The sequence below is a fragment of the Hyperolius riggenbachi genome, chromosome 2 (assembly GCF_040937935.1).
Source record: "Hyperolius riggenbachi isolate aHypRig1 chromosome 2, aHypRig1.pri, whole genome shotgun sequence".
Taxonomy (NCBI): domain Eukaryota; kingdom Metazoa; phylum Chordata; class Amphibia; order Anura; family Hyperoliidae; genus Hyperolius; species Hyperolius riggenbachi.
This window is the reverse complement of record NC_090647.1, coordinates 188,029,868-188,054,725: the sequence shown is the minus strand read 5'-3', so window position 1 is coordinate 188,054,725 and position 24,858 is coordinate 188,029,868.

Below are 24,858 nucleotides of genomic sequence, written 5' to 3'. Positions count from 1 at the left end.
GTACATAGTTATAAACCTAAGCTGTTCAGTGATTAACCACTTCACTATCACTACAGTATAGTTAAATCATTCATTTGCTTGATTGATGTCATAAATGTGACATTAAGAGTGTGTGCTGCAGTGCTGCTGCAGCTGCCTGCTATGTGATTGTGTGTGTGTTATACACACACCAGGCCAGGTGCTGCCTCCCTGCCACGAGCAAACACGTGCAAAGTGCCACGTGCAAACACATGCACAGTGCAAACACGTGCAAAGTGCAAACACGTGCAAACTGCAAAAATGTGCAAACACGTGAAAACACGTGCAAAAATGTGCACACGTGCAAACCACTTTGCACATGGCACTTTGAACGTGTTTGCACGTGTTTGCACTTTCCACATTTTTGCACTTTGCACGTGTTTGCACTTTGCACATTTTTGCACGTGTTTGCACGTGTTTGCACATTTTTGCATGTGTTTGCACATTTTTGCATGTGTTTGCGTGTGTTTGCACATTTTTGCATGTGTTTGCACGTGTTTGCACTTTGCACATTTTTGCATGTGTTTGCACATTTTTGCATGTTTGCGCGTGTTTGTACATTTTTGCATGTGTTTGCACATTTTTGCATGTGTTTGCGCGTGTTTGCACATTTTTGCATGCGTTTGCACGTGTTTGCACTTTGCACATTTTTGCACTTTGCACATGGCACATGGCACTTTGCCCTTGGCACTTTGCATTTGGCACTTGGCCCTTTGCACTTGACACTTGGCCCTTTGAACTTGGCCCTTTGCATTAGGCACTTGGCCCTTTGCACTTGACACTTGGCCCTTTAAACTTGGCACTTTGCATTAGGCACTTGGCCCTTTGCACTTGACACTTGGCCCTTTGAACTTGGCCCTTTGCATTAGGCACTTGGCCCTTTGCACTTGACACTTGGCCCTTTAAACTTGGCCCTTTGCATTTGGCACTTTGCACTTGGCCCTTTGCACTTGACACTTGGCCCTTTGCACTTGGCCCTTTGCACTTGACACTTGGCCCTTTGAACTTGGCCCTTTGCATTTGGCACTTTGCACTTGGCCCTTTGCACTTGACACTTGGCCCTTTGCACTTGGCACTTTGCACTTGACACTTGGCCCTTTGAACTTGGCCCTTTACATTTGGCACTTTGCACTTGGCCCTTTGCACTTGACACTTGGCCCTTTGCACTTGGCCCTTTGCACTTGACACTTGGCCCTTTGAACTTGGCCCTTTGCATTTGGCACTTTGCACTTGGCCCTTTGCACTTGACACTTGGCCCTTTGCACTTGGCCCTTTGCACTTGACACTTGGCCCTTTGAACTTGGCCCTTTGCATTTGGCACTTTGCACTTGGCCCTTTGCACTTGACACTTGGCCCTTTGCACTTGGCCCTTTGCACTTGACACTTGGCCCTTTGCACTTGGCCCTTTGCACTTGACACTTGGCCCTTTGCACTTGGCCCTTTGCACTTGACACTTGGCCCTTTGAACTTGGCCCTTTGCATTTGGCACTTTGCACTTGGCCCTTTGACAGCCTTTTTTTGTGGGGGGGGATTTTAAGTCCCCACATCATCAATTAGTGTTCCCCTTTGAAAAAGAATGATGCTACATGCCTAATTGACCCTTACAAACCTTTTTAAAGCAATTTAAAGGCCACTTCCGGTTTTCAATCCGGATATCCGAATCCGGTCGGATACTGGGGTCGGATATCCGAATCGGATTCGGATAGGAAAATTTTGAATTCGGATATCCGACCCGGATCGGATAGCGGGGTATCCGGATCCGAATCGGATTCGGATTTTGAAAAGGGGTATCCGAGCAGCACTGCTCTTTAGCCCCTTACACATTCGTGTTTTGGTTCACCATGAGCTTGTTGGGCAATCAATATTCATATTAGGTGAGAGCAAAAAAAAAAAAAACTTTAACTATTTACTTGGAAAGTGATAAAATATAGAGGTGGCCTTATTACTAAAGGGGGTTACCAGATTCCATTATAAGACCCTTCTTCTTTCAGGTCCTACTCCCATAAAAAATGTTGGACCGCCATCTGTGTAAACAACTGAAAACACGTATAGACCACAGTAACTACCTTGACCTTCTCTATAAAGAGTTTGTGACTAGTTTGCAAAGGAATAGAGTGTTTGTCACAAACATTTTGCTGTTTATTTGCAGTTAAACCCCCCGTATAGACTTATAGAGAAATGAGCACATGCATGGGTTCCCTATACAGCTAAATGGAGATGCTTGCACTGTTGGCTGTATAGTGCAGCTTTTCTAGTACTTATGCAATTACTGCAGCACTAAAGTGAGGGATTGTAATGTGCAACTCCTTGACTTAATGAGACTCTGTATCGAAAAAAAGGGCCCCGGGAGTACTTACCTCGGGAGGGGGAAGCATCTGGATCTGATTAAGGCTTTCCCGTCCTCCCCATCCCACAGTGGTCTCGCTGGGACCCTCCGAAGCCACAGCCAACAATTTGTCAGGCTTTGGCGCAGGCACAGTAGCACCTGCAATATTTACCTTCCCAGCTCCAGCGCAGGCGCAGAAGTGGCTCTTGGCTCGGATCAGGTGGAAATAGCCAATCCCAGCAGGTCCACTCTACTGTGCAGGCGCTGGTGACTTGCGCCTGTGCAGTAGAGAGGATCCGACTGGGATCGGCTATTTCCACCCTGATCTACTGCGCATGCACTGTAGCCGGGAAAGTACGTTTTTACATGGCTGCCATTCAGAGCAGCCCAGCAAGACCGCCGTGGGACGGAGGAGGACTGGGAAGAATTGGATCCAGAGGCTTCCCCCTCCCGAGGTAAGTACCCTCAAGGGGCCCTTTTTATACAAGTTTTCTTTAATTAGGGTCTATAGGAGAGAGTTTGTGAGAATTGTTTCCTCTGGTACACAGATAAGCTAAGTTGTTAATATTTGCAACCTAGCTGAATATCTTTCCAAGTTCTTAAAACCTTTGAGGGGCAATGCATAGAACATTCATTTTCAGAGTGGTCTGCTGAACATGGGGGAAGTGCATGAGAATCCCTCTGGAATACAGTAAGGAGATAGAGCACATGGCTTCAGAAAGCAAAAAGTGTCTATGTTATATTATTCATCAGGTGTAGCTGGAAATGTTAATATGTGTAAACCATGGCTCTGATTGTGATTGTATTAGGTTATGATTCAGAGTAAACATATTGCACCTTATTAACTTTAAAATAAGTACAGGAAACCAAATCATTAGGTTGCCACTACTTGCTTTCCTTTCTGAAATCAATAAGAAGGAAATTTGTTTTTAATGAGAAAAATAATGACAACAATTTAAACACACAAATTAGAAAGTCTATTATAAGCCAGTCTATCTATCTATCTATCTATCTATCTATCTATCTATCTATCTATCTATCTATCTATCTATCTATCATCTTATTCATAATTCTTAGATGTAACAAGTCATCAGAATATATGCATATTGTTTTCGAAGGAAATGCACAGATGTCACCTCATCATGGTATCACTGAATAGGGGATCCTGAATTGTAAATGTCAAACATTCTTAAACAGAACAGATGTGAATTATAATCAGTCTGCTTCAGCTACAATTAAAAATGTATTAGCAGCTATCAAAGCAGTTTTTTTGGCTCAGAAAGAAACTGATGAGTTTGAATAAATAAGGTACATAACAATGTATTAGTTATACACAAGCAAGATAATATTGTATTTCCAGAGAAATGAAAACAACATGTGAGCAATAAGTTAAATGTTCGCACCACCCATCCGTGCAAGTATGGATCAAAACATCCTATGAAAGAAAGAAAAATCTAATCTGGCCAAAAAGAACGGACATAACTTCACCAAGGTAATAAAAAAAAAGAACATAATTATTGGCACAATAGCCGTTTCATGCTATACAGCGGTTGGTCACGTGTTTATCCGAACAAGCACGTGACCAAGTGCTGTATAGCATGAAACGGCTGTTGTCCCAGTCCTGTGTCAATCCTGCACCCACCTCATCCCATCTCATCCCACTCCAATCACGAGCTGATCTATATGCTGATGTACATTTAAACGGTACCTCTGATGAAAGCAATAAACCAATGGTGAGACAGTGCCCAGTCTGCATCATTTTTTGCACTAACTTCATTTGTTTCTTCATTTCCTACAAATGTGAGCTTGTCTCGTTGGAGCCACAACAAGGAGAAGACAGATGAGAGCATTCAATTTTGGTTTATGATGGAGCAACCTGATTCCAATACCCCAGCAGGATGCCAAGCTTTCGGTGTACTGTCAATGGTGCAAGTTAAGATGCCCCCCCCCCCACTAAACTGGCCCTAGACTATGATACATACATTACACAATACATACATAGACATATGACTGTGGTAGGGATTAGATTGTGAGCCCCTCTGAGGGACAGTTAAGTGACAAGACAATATACTCTGTACAGCGCTGCGGTAGAGGTTGGCACTATATACAGTAAATACTAACAATACATTCCTATATAAGGTATATTTTATATGAGAAGCTGAGGGCAGTACATTCACTGCCAATCAGCTGTGCTGTGCTCATGTTAGTACTGGCAAGGCAGTGGAAAGGTGTCTGCTGCATGCAGTCACATCTGAAGGTGGTCACAGCTGCACTCACATGCAATGTGCTGTCCGCTAACCATGCCACATTACATTGCAGTCAAAAGGCCAGGGCTGGTTTAAGCAGCATGGGGGCCCGGGGCAAAGGTAACTTGGAAGCCAAATACCCCCAGCAAACTTAGCCCCCGAACCAGCTGCAGTAACCCCTCCAAACCCACCCTCTACCCTGTACTGCTCCCTTGCTAGCTGCATTGTAATACTCACCTATCCTGGTTGCTGCTCCAATCGTGCTCAGTCTTCATACCAGCTGCTTGCCTCTTCTCCATGTGGCGCATGTTATTCGTAAATAACCTGCACCAGGTGATGGAGAGAAGACAAGCAGTGAGGATGAAGACAGAGCCAAAAGAGAGCAGCCACCATGACAGGTATGAAAAATGCACATTGTGCAGTGGCCTGGTGACTCAGGAGCAGTGGGGGGAGACCACCTGGTGGGTAGTTTCCCCCCCCCCACTCCCCAAGATTACAAAAGTTCCACCAACAGCACAACCACAGAGTCCTTATGGCTGTAAGATTGAAATTGCCCCCCTCCCCCCCTCGCCGTGAGCAGGCATCAGAGTGGAGGTGGGTCAGTATTTTCAATCATCACCATCAACATCATCATCACCCTCCCCCTTTGCAGGACACAGAGCGGAGCTTGAAAGAATAGATCAGCGGCAAGCAGTCTTCTGCTGCAGCCTGCACTTCTTGACTCACCCATCCAGAAGATGCAGTGAGAAACGTTCTATTCAGCTTCCACCCCAGGTGGCTGCAGCACGCCTCTTCTCTTCCTTACAGACATGTATGCACCAATGTGATGTCACATGCCTGCGTCACATTGGGGAGAGCGCTGCTGCGGTCCCCAAAGCAGGAAGAGAACCATGGAAACTCTGATGCCAGCGGATTCAGGTAAAGTATTTATCCCTGTCTCCCTCCCCTGCCGCTGCCTGCTGAGCTGCCGACTCACCATACACACCACACAGTGATTCACACACACGCCGTAGTACCCAGCAGCCAGAGAAATTGAATATTTAAAGGGGCATGGGAGATGCTTGGGGCCCCTACTTACTCTGGGGCCCTGGAGGCAACTGCCCCCCTTGCAAAAGGCTCTTAGGGCAAGGCAGATTGTAGGCTGAACTGCATGCCAAGCACACAGTTTAGCTTTTCATCTGAAGGAGGTCAAAGTGTTGTCATTGCTATGGTGTTTTTTCCTGTGAGAGTGGTCTACAGCCTATACCACTTCACTGTAGTGTGGCTATTTATTATATAGGTAAAAATCTTGGTATACATCATATTGATTCTAATCCACACACCTCAAGGTAAGCACAAGAGGCTTAATTAATGCATGTATGCTCAGTTAACAGCTTGTAAACTGTGTGCTACCTGTCTCTGAATTACTTAAAAGACTAAGCAGCAACCATTAGATGCCAGTTGACTACAGTCCATTAATTCAAGTATTCCAGCTAGTAATTCATTTCAAGCAATTAAGTTCTTTCGTTTCAAACGCTCAGAAATGGTTAATAGATTAGTAAAGTAATTTCGGCTGTCAGGTTAATTCATCTGCAAAAAAATGTAATCAAATAATGCAAATGATGGTGAATATCATATTTATTAAACACATTTTTTTTCCATTTTCAAAATCTTTATCTGTTCTCTTTTTGCCTGACACAAGAACAGTCACCCCATCGTTCACGTATACTGGACAATCATCACAAAATGACAGGAATCCAGGTGCCAGGATTTACATAATTAGCTTGGTTGAAAAAAATACGTTTATACAGCCATCAAGTCCAAACGGATTAAAATAAATAAATACATAAGTAATATAATTTTTTGTCCTGCACCTTCACATATCCCGGCTGATCCAGGGATTCCGTGAAGTATCCCCAATGGGGATCACCTGTTGGTTAAATGTAGGTAGGAGCTACTTGTCCCTTAAAGGATACCCCAACTGACATATGACATGATGAGATAGACATGTGTATGTACAGTACCTAGCACACAAATAACTATGCTGTGTTCCTTTTTTTCTTTCTCTGCCTGAAAGAGTTAAATATCAGGTATGTAAGTGGCTGACTCAGTCCTGACTCAGACAGGAAGTGACTACAGTGTGACCCTCACTGATAAGAAATTCCAACTATAAAACACTTTCCTAGCAGAAAATTGTTTCTGAGAGCAAGAAAGAGATAAAAAAGGGGCAAAGAGAGAAAAAAAGGAACACTGCATAGTTATTTGTGTGCTAAGCACTGTACATACACATGTCTATCTCATTATGTCACATGTCAGTTCGGGTATCCTTTAATGCTGAGACAAGGTTGTCTTGTTAGGGGAGATATGCAGTCCTTTGCATAGAACTCCCAATATTGGGCTGGTTGGGTAAGTATGGCTATGACACACATTTTAGCCATTTTTTTCTGCTAGGCCACTGACCTCCAGCTTGAATGGGATAACTAGAGGTCTAAAAAAAACAAGGACACATATACATTTAGATGTTATATGTATTTGCAGTCTAAGTATTTTTTTTTTCTTCCACATTAAAAAGCACATGCATGTAGTGGTCATTGCAGCTGCAGCCAGAAGCATATCAGCCCAGGGCGATGGCTAGTAAATAGCTAATAAAATAATTATATTACATCAAACTTCTTCAGATGACCAGTACGGGAACACCTACACTTTTTTATATACATGCTGTGACTTGGATTTTTATTTGCATAATGGTAATAAAATAATTTGTCCCAAATAAACCTTAGGAATATTAACAATCTGAGAAATGCTGATGATAATACCCTAATGAGGAAGAATTGAAGAGACCAGTCATGGATGTCATATGAAACTGCCAAAGCTTGGTCTACTGCTTAGCATGAAGAAAACTGTCTGCTTCCGTTAACATCTATAAATAGATGGGGAAAAATTAGAAGCTGTAACAAAGTGTTAAATAAAAATTATGCTGTAAGGCCTTGTTCACATTATAGGCGTTTTTGTAAAATTTTAAGCGCGGACAATTTTCAAAATCGCCCTAAAAGCACTTGTGCAATGATTCTCTATGAGAGAGTTCATATCTGAGTGGTCTATTTGCGATCCTCTTAGAAAAGCGGAGCTTGGGACATTTTTGAGGCGATTGGAAGGGATAGGAAAAACGCAAAACGTTCACAAAATCGCTTTGGCAAGCGATTGCGTGAACGTTTTTTTTTTTTAAATACATTGCATTTATTTTTTCAGGATCTTTTTCCGGATCAAAAGGCGGAAGCGCTCTGAAAAAGCACTTACCAAAACGCCCACTAAAAAGAGCAAACGCGCAGAAAATCAACAGAAAACGCTTTAAAAAAATGCTGAAAAAAAGCCCACCACAGATGGACACGTGAGCCGAACACAATGTGAACAAGGCCTAACAGATTTTATCTTCCTGGGATCAAAGATGTCTGCAGATGGTGACTGCATCCATGAGATTAAGAGATGCCGGGTGCTTGAAAGGAAAGCTATGGCAAATTTGGACAAGTTACTAAAGAATAAGGCTACTTTTCCACCAAGACGTTGCGTTTTAGGGGATGTTAAAGAGACTCCGTAACAAAAATTGCATCCTGTTTTTTATCATCCTACATGTTCCAAAAGCTATTCTAATGTGTTCTGGCTTACTGCAGCACTTTCTACTAACACAGTCTCTGTAATAAATCAATGTATCTTTCCCCTGTCAGACTTGTCGGCCTGAGTCTGGAAGGCTGCCAAGTTCTTCAGTGTTGTGGTTCTGCTATGAACTCACCCTTTCTGGCCCCTCTATGCACACTGCCTGTGTGTTATTTAGATAAGAGAGAAGAGAGAAGCTGCTCTAATCAGCTGGATAAATCGTCCTCTGAGCTGGCTAGGCTTTCACATACTGAGGAATTACAAACAAGGTCAAAGCTGTTTGCAAGAAGAAAAGAGCAGCCTGAAACTTCAGTGCATGGGGGAAAGAAACACACAAATGATCTCTTGAGATTCAAAAGGAATGCTGTATACAGCCTGCTTATGTATGGATGTATTTTCTATGTGTGGACATACTGTACATCAACCTACTTCCTGTTTTGGTGGCCATTTTGTTTGTTTACAAACAAACTTTTTAAAACTGTTTTTAACCACTTTTAATGCGGCGAGGAGCAGCGAAATTTTGACAGAGGGTAATAGGAGATGTCCCCTAACGCACTGGTATGTTTACTTTTGAGCGATTTTAACAATACAGATTCTCTTTAAAGAGACTCCGTAACAAAAATTGCATCCTGTTTTTTATCATCCTACAAGTTCCAAAAGCTATTCTAATGTGTTCTAGCTTACTGCAGCTCGTTCTACTATCACCATCTCTGTAATAAATCAACTTATCTCTCTCTTGTCAGACTTGTCAGCCTGTGTCTGGAAGGCTGCCAAGTTCTTCAGTGTTGTGGTTCTGTGATGCATCTCCCCCCCCCCCCAGGCCCCCTCTGCACACTGCCTGTGTATAATTTAGATTAGGGCAGCTTCTCTCTTCTCTCTTATCTTTTACAAGCTGGATAAATCCTCCTCTGAGCTGGCTGGGCTTTCACATACTGAGGAATTACATACAGGCAGAGCTATCTGCACTCTGCAGGAAGAAACAGCCTGACACTTCAGTGGAAGATAGCTGCAGGGGGAAATAAACACACAAATGATCTCTTGAGATTCAAAAGGAAGGCTGTATACAGCCTGCTTGTGTATGAATGTATTTTCTATGTGTGGACATACTGTACATCAACCTACTTCCTGTTTTGGTGGCCATTTTGTTTGTTTATAAACAAACTTTTTAAAACTGTTTTTAACCACTTTTAATGCGGCGAGGAGCGGCTAAATTGTGACAGAGGGTAATAAGAGATGTCCCCTAACGCACTGGTATGTTTACTTTTGTGCGATTTTAACAATACAGATTCTCTTTAAGGTTGCATAACGTGCTCCTAACGCAACGCATGGTGGTGTGGAAGTTGGACGTCAGATTGAGCTGCTTTATGCAGCTCTCAAAGCAGCCGCTCCAAGTTAGTGATAGGAAGTCCGGATCTTTTTAAGGATTCGGATCATTTGAATCGGATCATTGAAAAGATCCAGATCTTTGAACTGAATCATTTGAATCATTTTACTAGGGAAGCAGACTGGGGTGAAATGACTAGCAGGGCAGGCCTTTCCCTGCACTGTACATCCTGTATGTTCCTGTTTCTTCCAGACAGACATCCACTGTGAACCGAATATTTCATTGTGATGATCCGGATGATTCGACTCACAAAAAAGATCTGAATCAAATGAACGATTCGTTCATGATCTGGACAACACTACAGTCTCACCACGAGTCTCCACAGTGCAGTGAATATTAATTAGCCATGTGGCTGGCCGCGGAGGAGGAGGGGAGACCTCCTCCTCCAACATTACTGAGCATGTGCAAACAGTCTAACGTAGCTTAGCCCAGTATAACGTACAGCATGCAGCACTTTGTTTAACCTCCTTGCCGGTCTAATTCCCGCCGGCAAGGAGGCAGCGCAGAATTTTTTTTTTTATTTTTATTTTTTTCAAATCATGTAGCGAGCCCAGGGCTCGCTACATGATAGCCGCTGAGCGGCGGCATCCCCCCACCCACTCCGATCGCATCTGGCGATCAGAGTAAGCAGGAAATGCCGTTCAGAACGGGATTTCCTGCAGGGCTTCCCCGGTCGCCATGGCGACGGGCCGGGATGACGTCACCGACGTCATGGACGTCGGGACGTCACAGGGAATCCCGATCCACCCCTCAGCGCTGCCTGGAATTGATTGGCCAGGCTGCACAGGGGTCTGGGGTGGGGGGGGGGGCTCGGCGCAGCAGGTAGCGGCAAATCGGCGGGTGGCGGTGGCGATCGCGTACCATACGCAGCTAGCAAAGTGCTAGCTGCGTGTATGGAAAAAATTATGCAAATCGGCCCAGCGGGGCCTGAGAAATCCTCCTGCGCAGGTTACCCCGAGCTGAGCTGGGGATAACCGGCAAGGAGGTTAAACGTGCTGCGTTACTATGTAACGCAACGTGTGCACTGTGAACAGCACAATTGATTTTACAGTGCTGTGAGTTAGGCTGCGTTACTGGCTGCTGTAACGTGGGACTTTAATGTCCCACTGTGAAACCAGCCTAAAGATGTCAGAAAGATTGGGATAATTAAAGCTATGGTCTTCCCATTAGTATCATATCATATAAATAAGATTATGTGTAGGGATGGAAAAACTTGTTTGCCAGCAAAATAACAACCATTTGTTTTTACTATGAATTTTCATGTGCAAAATTTGTATTCACATTTAACATTGAAGTCAATGGCCGCAGAATTCATTGGTTAATAGCAAAGTCCCCGTACAGAATAATCCAATTTGCAGGGGGGTGGTAAGAGGAACAAAGGGAACAAGAGAAAAAAATTCAGAAGGACCCAGTGGTCTTTGAGAAAATGTATAGCAAGTCCAGGGTTGTGAATGGGATCGACATGTGCAGCGCAATTTGTCAGTCATTGGGCCAGGGATCGATGCATTTTTAAATGTAACTTTTTAATGGCAAAAACAGAGATACCGTATTTTTCGGAATATAAGACGCACTTTTTCTTCCCCAAAACTAGGGGGGAAAAGTGGGTGCGTCTTATATTCTAAAGGTACGGTATTTGGGCCCCAAAACATACTTACCGGTTCCTGCTGCCGCGATCCTGTCCTCCTCCGCCTGACTGCCGCCATCCAAGGGTCATCCGAGGGTCCCAGCTGTGGTCATCTGAGGGTCCCAGCCATCCCATCCAGAATCACGGCTCTTCATGGTCCCAGTCGCCAGATCGTCTTCACTGCAGACAGCAGCCATGCGGTAATCACGCGCTGCTGCCTCGCCGACATCCTCCATGGTAACGGCGTCCTCTTCCTAGTTATGGTGCCCCCTTCTGTGTGACGAGCGGCGCATGTGCGCCGGGTCCCGCATGACTTCAGGCGCACGTGCGCCGGGGTCACGCATGACGTCAGGCGCACATGCGCTGCTCGTCACACAGAAGGGGGCACCGTAACTAGGAAGAGGACGCCGTTACTATGGAGGATGTCGGCGAGGCAGCAGCGCGTGATTACCGCATGGCTGCTGTCTGCAGTGAAGACGATCTGGCGACTGGGACACTGAAGAACCGGGATTCTGGATGGGATGGCTGGGACCCTCAGATGACCACAGCTGAGACCCTCAGATGACCCTTGGAAGGCGGCAGTCAGGCGGAGGAGGACAGGATCGCGGCAGCAGGATCAGGTGAGATGCTGCAGGGGCAAAGTGTAGTGTAGTTTGTGTTGGGTGCAGGATTTAGTTAGTGTAGTGTAGTTTGGGTTGGCTGCAGGGGTTAGTTAGTGAAGTGTAGTGGTGTAGTGTAGTTTGGGTTTCTACAGGGGTTACTTAGTGAAGTGTAGTGTAGTTTGGGTTGGCTGCAGGGGTTAGTTCGTGTAGTGTAGTGTAGTGTAGTTGGTGGGGGCAGCAGGAGTAAGTGAAGTGTAGTGTAGCAGGATTTAGTGTAGATGAGCAGTTCAGCCTAGATAGAGACAGTTTTGGGGGGTTTAAAGGTCCATAAGACACCCCTGCACCATAGACGCACCTAGGTTTAGTTTTTTTTTTTTTCCTGATTTTTGCCTTCTAAATCTAGGTGCGTCTTATATGCCGGAGTGTCTTATATTCCGCAAAATACGGTACATTAAAAAGAATGATGTGGGGTACCCCCTCCCGAGTCTCTTTCACCCCGTGTCACCCATGCATGCTGGGATAGCCAGAGTGTGAAGCCTGGACAGCATGGTGCTCCGCAGCCTGAGCTATACCAGCCCGCATGGTCCATGGTATGGGGGAGCTCTGGAAGAGAGGGGCAGCCAAGCCTCCCCCACTTCCCTAGAGCCCTTTCCCAATCCATGGACAAGGGATTGTTCCCCATATCCAGTGCCCCAGGAGGAGGTGAGGGCATCAACAACCTGGGGGGTTTATGGTGGAATCTGGGAGACCCCTTTAACCACTTCCCGACCGCCTAACGCACAGAGGCGGCCGGGAAGTGTGCCCTGCAAGGACCAGCTCATGCCCAAAGGCGGTGGTCCTTGTAAAGGCATGGGTGGAGCGATCGCGTCATCCGTGACGCGATCCTCCGCCGGCGCCTGCCGCCGCTCACCTGCCGCAAAATCCCGCCGGCCATACAGAAGCGCCGGCGGGATGTTAACCCCGCGATCGCCGCATACAAAGTGTATAATACACTTTGTAATGTTTACAAAGTGTATTATACAGGCTGCCTCCTGCACTGGTGGTCCCAGTGTCCGAGGGACCACCAGGGCAGGCTGCAGCCACCCTATGTAGCACCCAAGCACACTGATTTCCCCCCCCTGCCCCAGATCGCCCACAGCACCCCTCAGTACCCCCCCTGCCCACCCCCCAGACCCCTGTTTGCACCCAATCACCCCCCTAATCACCCATCAATCACTCCCTGTCACTATCTGTCAATGCTATTTTTTTTATCCCCCCCCCTGCCCCCTGCCCCCTCCTGATCACCCCCCCACCCCTCAGATTCTCCCCAGACCCCCCCCCCCCCAGACCCCCCCCCCTGTGTACTGTATGCATCTATCCCCCTGATCACCTGTCAATCACCTGTCAATCACCTGTCAATCACCCGTCAATCACCCATCAATCACCCCCTGTCACTGCCACCTATCAATCAGCCCCTAACCTGCCCCTTGCGGGCAATCTGATCACCCACCCACCCAATAGATCGCCCGCAGATCCGACATCAGATCACCACCCAAGCGCAGTGTTTACATCTATTCTCTCCTCTAAACACCCACTAATTACCCATCAATCACCCATCAATCACCCCCTATCACCACCTGTCACTGTTACCCATCAGATCAGACCCTAATCTGCCCCTTGCGGGCACCCAATCACCCGCCTACACGCTCAGATTGCCCTCAGACCCCCCCCCCCTTATCAATTCGCCAGTGCATTATTTACATCTGTCCTTCCCTGTAATAACCCACTGATCACCTGTCAATCACCTGTCAATCACCCATCAATCACCCCCTGTCACTGCCACCCATCAATCACCCCCTGTCACTGCCACCCATCAATCAGCCCCTAACCTGCCCCTTGCGGGCAATCTGATCACCCACCCACACTAATAGATCGCCCGCAGATCCGACATCAGATCACCACCCAAGCGCAGTGTTTACATCTATTCTCTCCTCTAAACACCCACTAATTACCCATCAATCACCCCCTATCACCACCTGTCACTGTTACCCATCAGATCAGACCCTAATCTGCCCCTTGCGGGCACCCAATTACCCGCCTACACGCTCAGATTGCCCTCAGACCCCACCTTATCAATTCGCCAGTGCAATATTTACATCTCTTCTTCCCTGTAATAACCCATTGATTACCTGTCAATCACCTATCAATCACCTATCAATCACCCATCAATCACCCCTGTCACTGCCACCCATCAATCACCCCCTGTCACTGCCACCCATCAATCAGCCCCTAGCGGGCAATCTGATCACCCACCCACACCAATAGATCGCCCGCAGATCCGACGTCCGATCACCTCCCAAGTGCAGTGTTTACATCTGTTCTCTACCCTAAACACCCACTAATTACCCATCAATCACCCCCTGTCACTGCTACCTATCAGATTAGACCCCTATCTGCCCCTAGGGCACTCAATCACCCGCCCACACCCTTAGAACGCCCTCAGACCCCAGCCCTGATCACCTCGCCAGTGCATTGCTTGCATCTATTCCCCCCCCTAATCACACCTTAAGACACCCATCAATCACCTCCTGTCAACCCCTAGCACACCTACCCATCAGATCAGGCCCTAATTTGCCCCGTGTGGGCTCCTGATCACTCGGCCAAACCCTCAGATCCCCCTCAGACCCCCTTCCGGTCACCTCCCCAGTGCATTGATTGCATCTATTTTCCCCTCTAACCACCCCCTGAGACACCCATCAATCACCTCCTGTCACCCCCCTAGCACTCCTATCCATCAGATCAGGCCCAATACAACCTGTCATCTAAAAGGCCATCCTGCTTATGACCGGTTCCACAAAATTCGCCCCCTCATAGACCACCTGTCATCAAAATTTGCAGATGCTTATACCCCTGAACAGTCATTTTGAGACATTTGGTTTCCAGACTACTCACGGTTTTAGGCCCGTAAAATGCCAGGGCGGTATAGGAACCCCACAAGTGACCCCATTTTAGAAAAAAGACACCCCAAGGTATTCTGTTAGGTGTATGACGAGTTCATAGAATTTATTTTTTGTCAAAAGTTAGCGGAAATTGATTTTTATTGTTTTTTTTTTTCACAAAGTGTCATTTTTCACTAACTTGTGACAAAAAATAAAATCTTCTATGAACTCACCATACACCTAACGGAATACCTTGGGGTGTCTTCTTTCTAAAATGGGGTCACTTGTGGGGTTCCTATACTGCCCTGGCATTTTAGGGGCCCTAAACCGTGAGGAGTAGTCTAGAAAACAAATGCCTCAAAATGACCTGTGAATAGGACGTTGGGCCCCTTAGCGCACCTAGGCTGCAAAAAAGTGTCACACATGTGGTACCGCCGTACTCAGGAAAAGTAGTATAATGTGTTTTGGGGTGTATTTTTACACATACCCATGCTGGGTGGGAGAAATCTCTCTGTAAATGAACACTTGTGTGTAAAACAAATCAAACAATTGTCATTTACAGAGATATTTATCCCACCCAGCATGGGTATGTGTAAAAATACACCCCAAAACACATTATACTACTTCTCCTGAGCACGGCGGTACCACATGTGTGGCACTTTTTTACACCCTAAGTACGCTAAGGGGCCCAAAGTCCAATGAGTACCTTTAGGATTTCACAGGTCGTTTTGCGACATTTGGTTTCAAGACTACTCCTCACGGTTTAGGGCCCCTAAAATGCCAGGGCAGTATAGGAACCCCACAAATGACCCCATTCTAGAAAGAAGACACCCAAAGGTATTCCGTTAGGAGTATGGTGAGTTCATAGAAGATTTTATTTTTTGTCACAAGTTAGCGGAAATTGACACTTTGTGAAAAAAACAATTAAAATCAATTTCCGCTAACTTGTGACAAAAAAATAAAAACTTCTATGAACTCACCATACTCCTAACGGAATACCTTGGGGTGTCTTCTTTCTAAAATGAGGTCATTAGTGGGGTTCCTATACTGCCCTGGCATTTTAGGGGCCCTAAACCGCGAGGAGTAGTCTTGAAACAAAAATGACCTGTGAAATCCTAAAGGTACTCATTGGACTTTGGGCCCCTTAGCACAGCTAGGCTGCAAAAAAGTGTCACACATGTGGTATCGCCGTACTCAGAAGAAGTAGTATAATGTGTTTTGTGGTGTATTTTTACATAAAACCATGCTGGGTGGGAGAAATATCTCTGTAAATGACACATTTTTGATTTTTTTTACACACAATTGTCCATTTACAGAGAGATTTCTTCCACCCAGCATGGGTATGTGTAAAAATACACCCCAAAACACATTGTACTACTTCTCCCGAGTACGGCGATACCACATGTGTGGCACTTTTTTGCACCCTAACTGCGCTAAGGGGCCCAAAGTCCAATGAGTACCTTTAGGATTTCACAGGTCATTTTGAGAAATTTCGTTTCAAGACTACTCCTCACGGTTTAGGGCCCCTAAAATGCCAGGACAGTATAGGAACCCCACAAATGACTCCATTTTAGAAAGAAGACACCCCAAGGTATTCTGTTAGTAGTACGGTGAGTTCATAGAAGATTTTATTTTTTGTCACAAGTTAGCGGAAATTGATTTTTATTGGTTTTTTTCACAAAGTGTCATTTTCCGCTAACTTGTGACAAAAAATAAAATCTTCTATGAACTTACCATACTCCTAACGGAATACCTTGGGGTGTCTTCCTTCTAAAATGGGGGCATTTGTGGGGTTCCTATACTGTCCTGGCATTTTAGGGGCCCTAAACCGTGAGGAGTAGTCTTGAAACGAAATTTCTCAAAATGACCTGTGAAATCCTAAAGGTACTCATTGGACTTTGGGCCCCTTAGCGCAGTTAGGGTGCAAAAAAGTGCCACACATGTGGTATCACCGTACTCAGGAGAAGGAGTATAATGTGTTTTGGGGTGTATTTTTACACATACCCATGCTGGGTGGGAGAAATCTCTCTGTAAATGGACAATTGTGTGTAAAAAAAATCAAACAATTGTCATTTACAGAGATATTTCTCCCACCCAGCATGGGTATGTGTAAAAATACACCCCAAAACACATTATACTACTTCTCCTGAGTACGGCAATACCACATGTGTGGCACTTTTTTGCAGCCTAACTGCGCTAAGGGGCCCAAAGTCCAATGAGCACCTTTAGGCTTTACAGGGGTGCTTACAATTTTGCACCCCCCAAAATGTCAGGACAGTAAACACACCCCACAAATGACCCCATTTTGGAAAGTAGACAGCTCAAGGTATTCAGAGAGGAGCATAGTGAGTCCGTGGCAGGTTTCATTTTTTTTTTTTTGCAAGTTAGAAGAAATGGAATTTTTTTTTTTTTGGTCACAAAGTGTCATTTTCCGCTTACTTGTGACAAAAAATAATATCTTCTATGAACTCACTATGCCTCTCAGTGAATACTTTGGGATGTCTTCTTTCCAAAATGGGGTCATTTGGGGGGTATTTATACTATCCTGGAATTCTAGCCCCTCATGAAATCAGAAATCAGGTGGTCAGAAAAGGCAGAGATGCTGGAAAATGGGAAAATTCACTTTTTGCACCATAGTTTGTAAACGCTATAACTTTTACCTAAACCAATAAATATAGGCTGAATGGGTTTTTTTTATCAAAAACATGTTTGTCCACATTTTTTGCGCCGCATGTATACAGAAATTTTACTTTATTTGAAAAATGTCAGCACAGAAAGTTAAAAAAATCATTTTTTTGCCAAAATTCATGTCTTTTTTGATGAATATAATAAAAAGTAAAAATCGCATCAGCAATCAAGTAGCATCAAAAGAAAGCTTTATTAGTGACAAGAAAAGGAGCCAAAATTCATTTTGGTGGTAGGTTGTATGAGCGAGCAATAAACCGTGAACGCTGCAGTGGTCTGAATGAAATAAAAAGTGGCCGGTCCTCAAAGGGAAGGTTCAGGGACGCTGTGAAAAAAACAAAAATCCAAATCCACTTACCTAGGGCTTCCTCCAGCCCGTGGCAGGCAGGAGGTGCCCTCATCGCGGCTCCGCAGGCTCCCGGTCTCCTCCGGTGGCACGCCCGACCTGGCCAGGCCGGCTGCCAGGTCGGGCTCTTCTGCACTCCAATGTGCGGCTCACTAGTGCGCGCTGACGTCATCGGACGTCCTCCGGGCTGTTCTGCGCAGGCTCAGTAGTTCTGAGCCTGTGCAGTACAGCCCGGAGGATGTCCGATGACGTCAGCGTGCACCAGTGAGCCGCACATTGGAGCGCAGAACAGCCCGACCTGGCAGCTGGCCTGGCCAGGTCAGGCGCGCCACCGGAGGAGACCGGGAGCCTGCGGAGCCACGACGAGGGCACCTCCTGCCTGCCACGGGCTGGAGGAAGCCCCAGGTAAGTGGATTTGGATTTTTATTTTTTTCACAGCATCCCTGAACCTTCCCTTTAAGGGGGGTAAAGCCCTAGGTCCTCAAGTGGTTAAGGATGGGACATCAATATACCTGCCTCCTCCCCAGGTGAAATAAGAATAGGGGTACTGACATACCCCTTAGCTATTTCCACAAAGATTGTAAATGAAAAAAAAAAAAAACATGCAACCACATAAAAAGTAATTTAACCTCCCTGATTGTACTCTGAGCTATGCTCAGTCTAGCTGCTGGGAGCTCTATGCAGAGTATAGAAAGCAGCGGGCATTTTAACGACGGTAACGTTCTCCTTCCTGTCCTCCGAGGCTGTGAATCAATCTGTTGAGATCACCATCATCGATCTCACCAGAGAGTTACAGCGCCACCTGGAGGATGGAGGTAACATTGCAGCACTGGAGCCCAGGGAGGTGAGTGAGTGAGAGCAGGGGCTCTGGTGGCATGATATTTTTCTGAATTTTAGGGTCTAAAAAGTTTTAAAAAGACTCTAAAATCTGGAAATATTCATACCGCCGGGGGTTTAATGTTCTTAATCAACCATAAAAACGTACCTTTGAATACTTCCATGACAGTATCCTCAGAAATGATCCAGTGCCATATCCTCACAATACCTGACAAATGATGGATAATGCCACACACGTCAATCCCTGCCTGAATGACCGACGTACTGCACCGCACAAGTCGTTCTCATGTGTAATTGTGTATTTGATATACTAAGTATAGCAAGCCCCAGAGCATTTGTCAGTAACTTACCTGCTGGATCCCACGTGGCAATTCTTTTCCGGGTCCCCAGACGCTTCGGGCAGTGAAATCACGCCCCTTGTCGGCGCAGATGCCTGTTGCTAAGCGACCGTTGTAGACTCTTGGATGCCGCATCAGGTGATAGCTGCAGTGGGGGGAGGCTCTCTCGCTATTGGCTGCTACTGGTATTTAATCCTCCCTCGTCTTTCACTCAGTGCATGCGTGTGGGAAATGTTTTAGGCAAAAATCTTACCTTGTTAAACACAAGAGATTTCACACCAGTGAGAAGCCTTATTTATGTGCTGAGTGTGGGAAATGTTTTGTAAGGAAATCTCAGCTTGTCAGACATTAGAGATCTCAGAGTGGTGAAAAGACATATTCATATAGACATATTCAAGAGTGGGAAAAGTTTTGCACATAAATCACATCTTGTCAGTCATGAGAGAATAATACACTGGTGAGATACCATATTCATGTGCTAAGTGTTGGAAATGTTTTGCAAGTAAGTCACATCTGGTCAGACATGAGAGATCTCACACTAGAAAAAACCTTATTCATGTGCTGAGTGTGGGAAATGTTTTGCACGTAAATCACATGTCGTCATACAGCCTATTACAACGGATTGCTCCTGTGTTCTGCAGGGGCACAGCCGTGTCACACAGCTGTTCCCAGTATAGAGCTGCCTTAGATCGCAGCGCTGTACAGTCTTATTAGAAGGCAATTTTGCCGTCTAACAGTCTCCAAGCAGCGATCGCCACTGGGAGACTGAAGACGGAGCTCCGTCATTCCAGTGGGGATGCGCGCACATCGCCGTTCACAATCCCCTGCTATCTCCACCCGTAGCCATTCACGCCAATCGGCGTGGAGTGGTCCTGGGGCTGCCACACTGCTCACATTAACCCCAGGAACTTCCTAACTTGCCTTCGGTAAATAAAGATCATAAGGTGTTAAAACAAGAAACTTTGCCATAAACTACAGAAAAGCTTTTTTTTTTTTTTTTACACAAGTCAAAAAGTGACCACTATTTTTCAGTACCAAAAACGCCACTCGGTGTGAAGCAGTCGGCAGGAGGTTAAAGAGCATATAACGTATCCATCTCCATCCAGTGGTATGATCACCATGACCATGGCGTCCTGCTATCAGCCATCTGACTCAAGACCTCCAAAGCTACCATATACTATACAGGACATTCTGCTCAGCTCCAACTCCCATACATAGGTGGATTACCATTATAAAAGTAGCAGTATTGTACAAATAAAGAAAACACAAATAATTTATCAAAAAAGTAATTTAAACAAACAAATTCACTGGTAAAGGATCTAGTTGAAAATAAGATTAACCACTTGATGACCCAGCCTTTACCCCCCCCTTAAGGACCAGTGCTGTTTTTAATGATCTGTGCTGGGTGGGCTCTGCAGCCCCCAGCACAGATCAGGGTGCTGGCAGAGCGACCAGATCGCCCCCCTTCCCCCCCCCCCCATGGGGATGATGTGCAGGGGGGGTCTGATCGCTCCTGCCTGCCTGAGGTTTGCGGGGAGGGGCACCTCAAAGCCCCCCTCCGCAGCAAAATTCCCCCCCTCCCTCTCCTACCTGCCCCCCCCCAGTGTTCCGGGCTGCACAGGACGCTATCCGTCCTGTGAAGCCAGTGACAGGACGTCCCCTGTCACATGGCGGCGATCCCCGGCCGCTGATTGGCCGGGATCACCGATCTGCCTTTTGGCGCTGCTGCGCAGCAGCGCCGTACAATGTAAACAAAGGAGACATATGTCTCCTACGTTTACATTCAGGCTGATTGCGGCTCGCAGGCTATTCACGGAGACCCGCTCCGTGTTCTAACAGGAAACGGCCGCTCGCGCGAGCGGCCTTTCCTGATTAATTAGGGAGGCACCTGGCGATGCAGATCTGCGTCGCTGGTCCTCCAGCACCCACTTTGCCGCCGCACGGTATGAGTGTGCGGTCGGCAAGTGGTTAAAGACAAATTCCCTATATCTGCATCAAAGCATGGAAAAACATAGTGTGTATTGCAAACCTGCATTTCATAAGTTTGGTTTAATTGCTGCCATAGAATTGTTGTTAATTTAAGAAAGTATTATCGGTGTACCATGTGCTCAGCTTTACCACCAGCTGTGCACATTTCTTGCTTTTCTTTATCTCTAATCAAGAAACCATTTGACCTGATAACATAACACATAGCAGTGTTCATATTCACAGTAACTATATTCTTCCTTAACATTCCCTCTCTTTCGTGTCTCAAAATGTTCAGCTTTATTCCCTAACCAATCCATTTTACATGCCACTGCTCTTGAAAACCCGGGGAAAAAGTGTTTGTTGAAATTTAGGGATCTATTCATAAAAGCTGTGTCACTCATGCCAAACCAGAAGCCTGAAGATTAAAATCATTATTCCAAGCTTTCAACCATTACTGGAGGTGATAAAATCTGGATGTCAACTCAAATATAGCACTTCATCAATCCTTTGTCAAATTATGACACTTTTTCTGTACTTTGTTTTGTGAAAAAATAATCTCTGTCTTTGACAGGGTTTAATAAAATATTAGATTTTTTCCTTCATGCATGCCTACAAAGTATTATCTACACAGGTTTTTGGATTTCAGATGCACCTGTAATTCAACAGGATTACTCACTAACCGGAAGAAATACTATGTGGATAAAAAGGGTCGATTAGTGATGATTGAACTAATCAAGGATTCAGCCCAGATCACACTTAATTTAGCAGGTGAGCACATGGCACATAATTTTAAACTACAAAAATAAAATCTGCTTTGTATGGAGACTGGCCACGGGGACATACATACTTTTTTTTTTTTTTTAAATAAAGCATAGTTAAGTGAAATAAGAAAACATATAAGTTAGAAGATAAATACAAGTTTAATTTACATAACCTATGTTTTGTACTGGCAATAGTCTTTTTTTTTTATGTATAAAGAAAAAAAAAAAAACGAAAGTGTTATTGACATTCCCCATCTTTAGTGCCTTTGATTGAATCCAATTGTGATGTCACTTTCTCCCTTACTCTTTTTTTTTCTCTTCTTCATCAATTTTTTTCTCTTCTTCATCAATCATTTGCATGCCCTCCATAGTTTATAGACACACTTACTAAAGCCCCATCTACACCACATCTACATTGTTCTTCAATGGCAAATTGAATTGAATCTAATCCCGATCGGACATGTTGAATTGAATAAAATCGAATCAATAAATCGATTCGGACAAAAAATTGTATGGCGTAGATAGCGCTTAAGAGATCTGCGCAGGCAGATTGTATATGAGAGAGAGAGACCTCCGAAAGGGATTTTGACTAGTGTTGGGCGAACACCTGGATGTTCGGGTTCGGGCCGAACAGGCCGAACATGGGCCAGATGTTCGGCATGTTCGGCCCGAACGCCGAACTCAATGGGAGTCAATGGGACCCCCGAACATGCCCATTTTGGGGGCCCTATGGGGTCGCAGGCATAAGGGGGGAGCATGCCCCGGTCGCGGGGGGGGTCGGAAATTCCCCCCACCCCCTCCGCTAGCGCTCCCCCCTCCGCCCGCTTCCCCATAAAAAAAGTTTAAAGCAAGTTCAATAGTACCTGGGCTGGTGGCACTGGCTGGCAGTGGAGTGAGGAGGAGGAGGAGTCCGAGTAGCAGAGTGACGTTGAGGCCGGGCAGCGGGCGGTTCAGCGCTAGTACCCTTGTGGTACTTCCGCCCTTTCTCTGACCTCACGTCCTCTGCGTGATGACGCATACGAGGACGTGAGGTCAGAGAAAGGGCGGAAGTACCACAAGGGTACTAGCGCTGAACCGCCCGCTGCCCGGCCTCAACGTCACTCTGCTACTCGGACTCCTCCTCCTCCTCACTCCACTGCCAGCCAGTGCCACCAGGTACTATTGAACTTGCTTTAAACTTTTTGTATGGGGAAGCGGGCAGAGGGGGGAGCGCTAGCGGAGGGGGTGGGGGGAATTTCCGACCCCCCCCGCGATCGGGGCATGCTCCCCCCTTATGCCTGCGACCCCATGGGGGGCAGTATTAGGCCGAACAGGGCCCTGTTCGGCCGAACAGGGGCCCTGTTCGGCCATGCATTCAGCAGTTCGGCGAACCCCGAACAGTTTGGCCGAACACCACCAGGTGTTCGGCCGAACTCGAACATCACCCGAACAGGGTGATGTTCTGCAGAACCCGAACAGTGGCGAACACTGTTCGCCCAACACTAATTTTGACCATTTAAAGAGACTTTTGGAAGCATTTTAAGCCATTTTCAGGTCACTTCCGGTTTTCTATCCCGATATCCGAATCCGGCCGGATATTGGGTTCAGATATCCGAGTTTACTCGGATACCAAAAAGTTTGGATTCGTATATCCGATTCAAATCCGGATATCTGGGTATCCGGATCCGAATCAAATCGGATTTTAAAAAGGGGTATCCGAGCACCCCTGCACAACATTATAAAGCAGCACAGTGTTGGAAACATACTTGCATATCATAAGGGGTTAATGGTTCAAGTACCTTTCCTTAGTTAGAAAAACAATGATAAACACCAGCACACTTTACAGGAGCTGCCTACAAACAAAAGCCTGGTGCACACCAAAAACCGCTAGCAGATCCACAAAATGCTAGCAGATTTTGAAACGCTTTTTCTTATTTTTATGTAGCGTTTCAGCTAGCGTTTTGCGGTTTTGTGTAGCGGTTTTGGTGTAGTAGATTTCATGTATTGTTACAGTAAAGCTGTTACTGAACAGCTACTGTAACAAAAAACGCCTGGCAAACCGCTCTGAAGTGCCGTTTTTCAGAGCGGTTTGCGTTTTTCCTATACTTAACATTGAGGCAGAAACGCATCCGCAATCCAAAATCTGCAGCAGCCCGGGAGTATGAGTTTCTGCAAATCGCCTACCGCTCTGGTGTGCACCAGCCCATTGAAATACATTACCCTAGCGGATCCGCACCCGCAAGCGGATCGCAAACCGCAGCAGAACCGCTCTGGTGTGCACTAGGCCAAACAGTTTCCAGCCTGAGTGCTCAGGGCTGTGTAAACAGCTCTGCTCGGTTCACATTAGCTTTTGTCATCGGAACCAGCCACACGGTTCCGTTGTCCATTCCGCTGAACTGACAGAAAAAAATGCAGCAGGACCCAATATTCCGGACTGTTTCGCTCAGCGGAACGGAAAAGGAAGGTTTTGCAGCTACATGGGAACAAATTAAAAAATGACAGTTTACAGCTCACTGGCTCTAAAACCTGACAGTTTTTACCTGATACTGATGGCGGATCCATACGGCCGGCTCCGCAAAAATACGCAGATGTGAACCGGGCCTTGACTTTATCAGTCTGGGCTTTTCACTGTACATTCAGATGCTGGCTAGTTAAATGCAGGGTGGGTGAAGTCAGCTCTAGTGGCTGTCAGTGAATTCCCCAGCGTGGATGCTCTCAGTCCCCGCTGATAGCCTCCATAAACAAATAATTTGAACACGCTGGCTTCAGTTCCCATCCAGCGTGTCCAGTTGCTTCTATCCCCTCCTCCACTTCCTCATACGTCACTATGCAGGGCAGTTAAACCTGTGTGTAGTCAAGGGAAGCTGGATGCACCAGGGACAGCCAGCGAGGACAGTGATCTGTGGCCAGGAGGATTTCCGAGCAGCCAGCAGGGGTTAGAGCAGTAAGGAGGCACCAGGTACAACAAGGGATTTTGAGCAGCATTGGTGTTTTGTGATAAGTTTTCACTTGCCTTATTATCATTAGCATACTGTTAGTGAATTGTGCTATGACTGATGCATTTCATACCTTAGCAGCAGCCTCTGGTATTATCAGCAAAACACCATCTTACCTACCCATACTCTGCATGGATTCTTGGACTGTAATCAGTAATCCCGCCTTCTGACAAGTAAGGACTAGGAGAGGCACCTTGAGA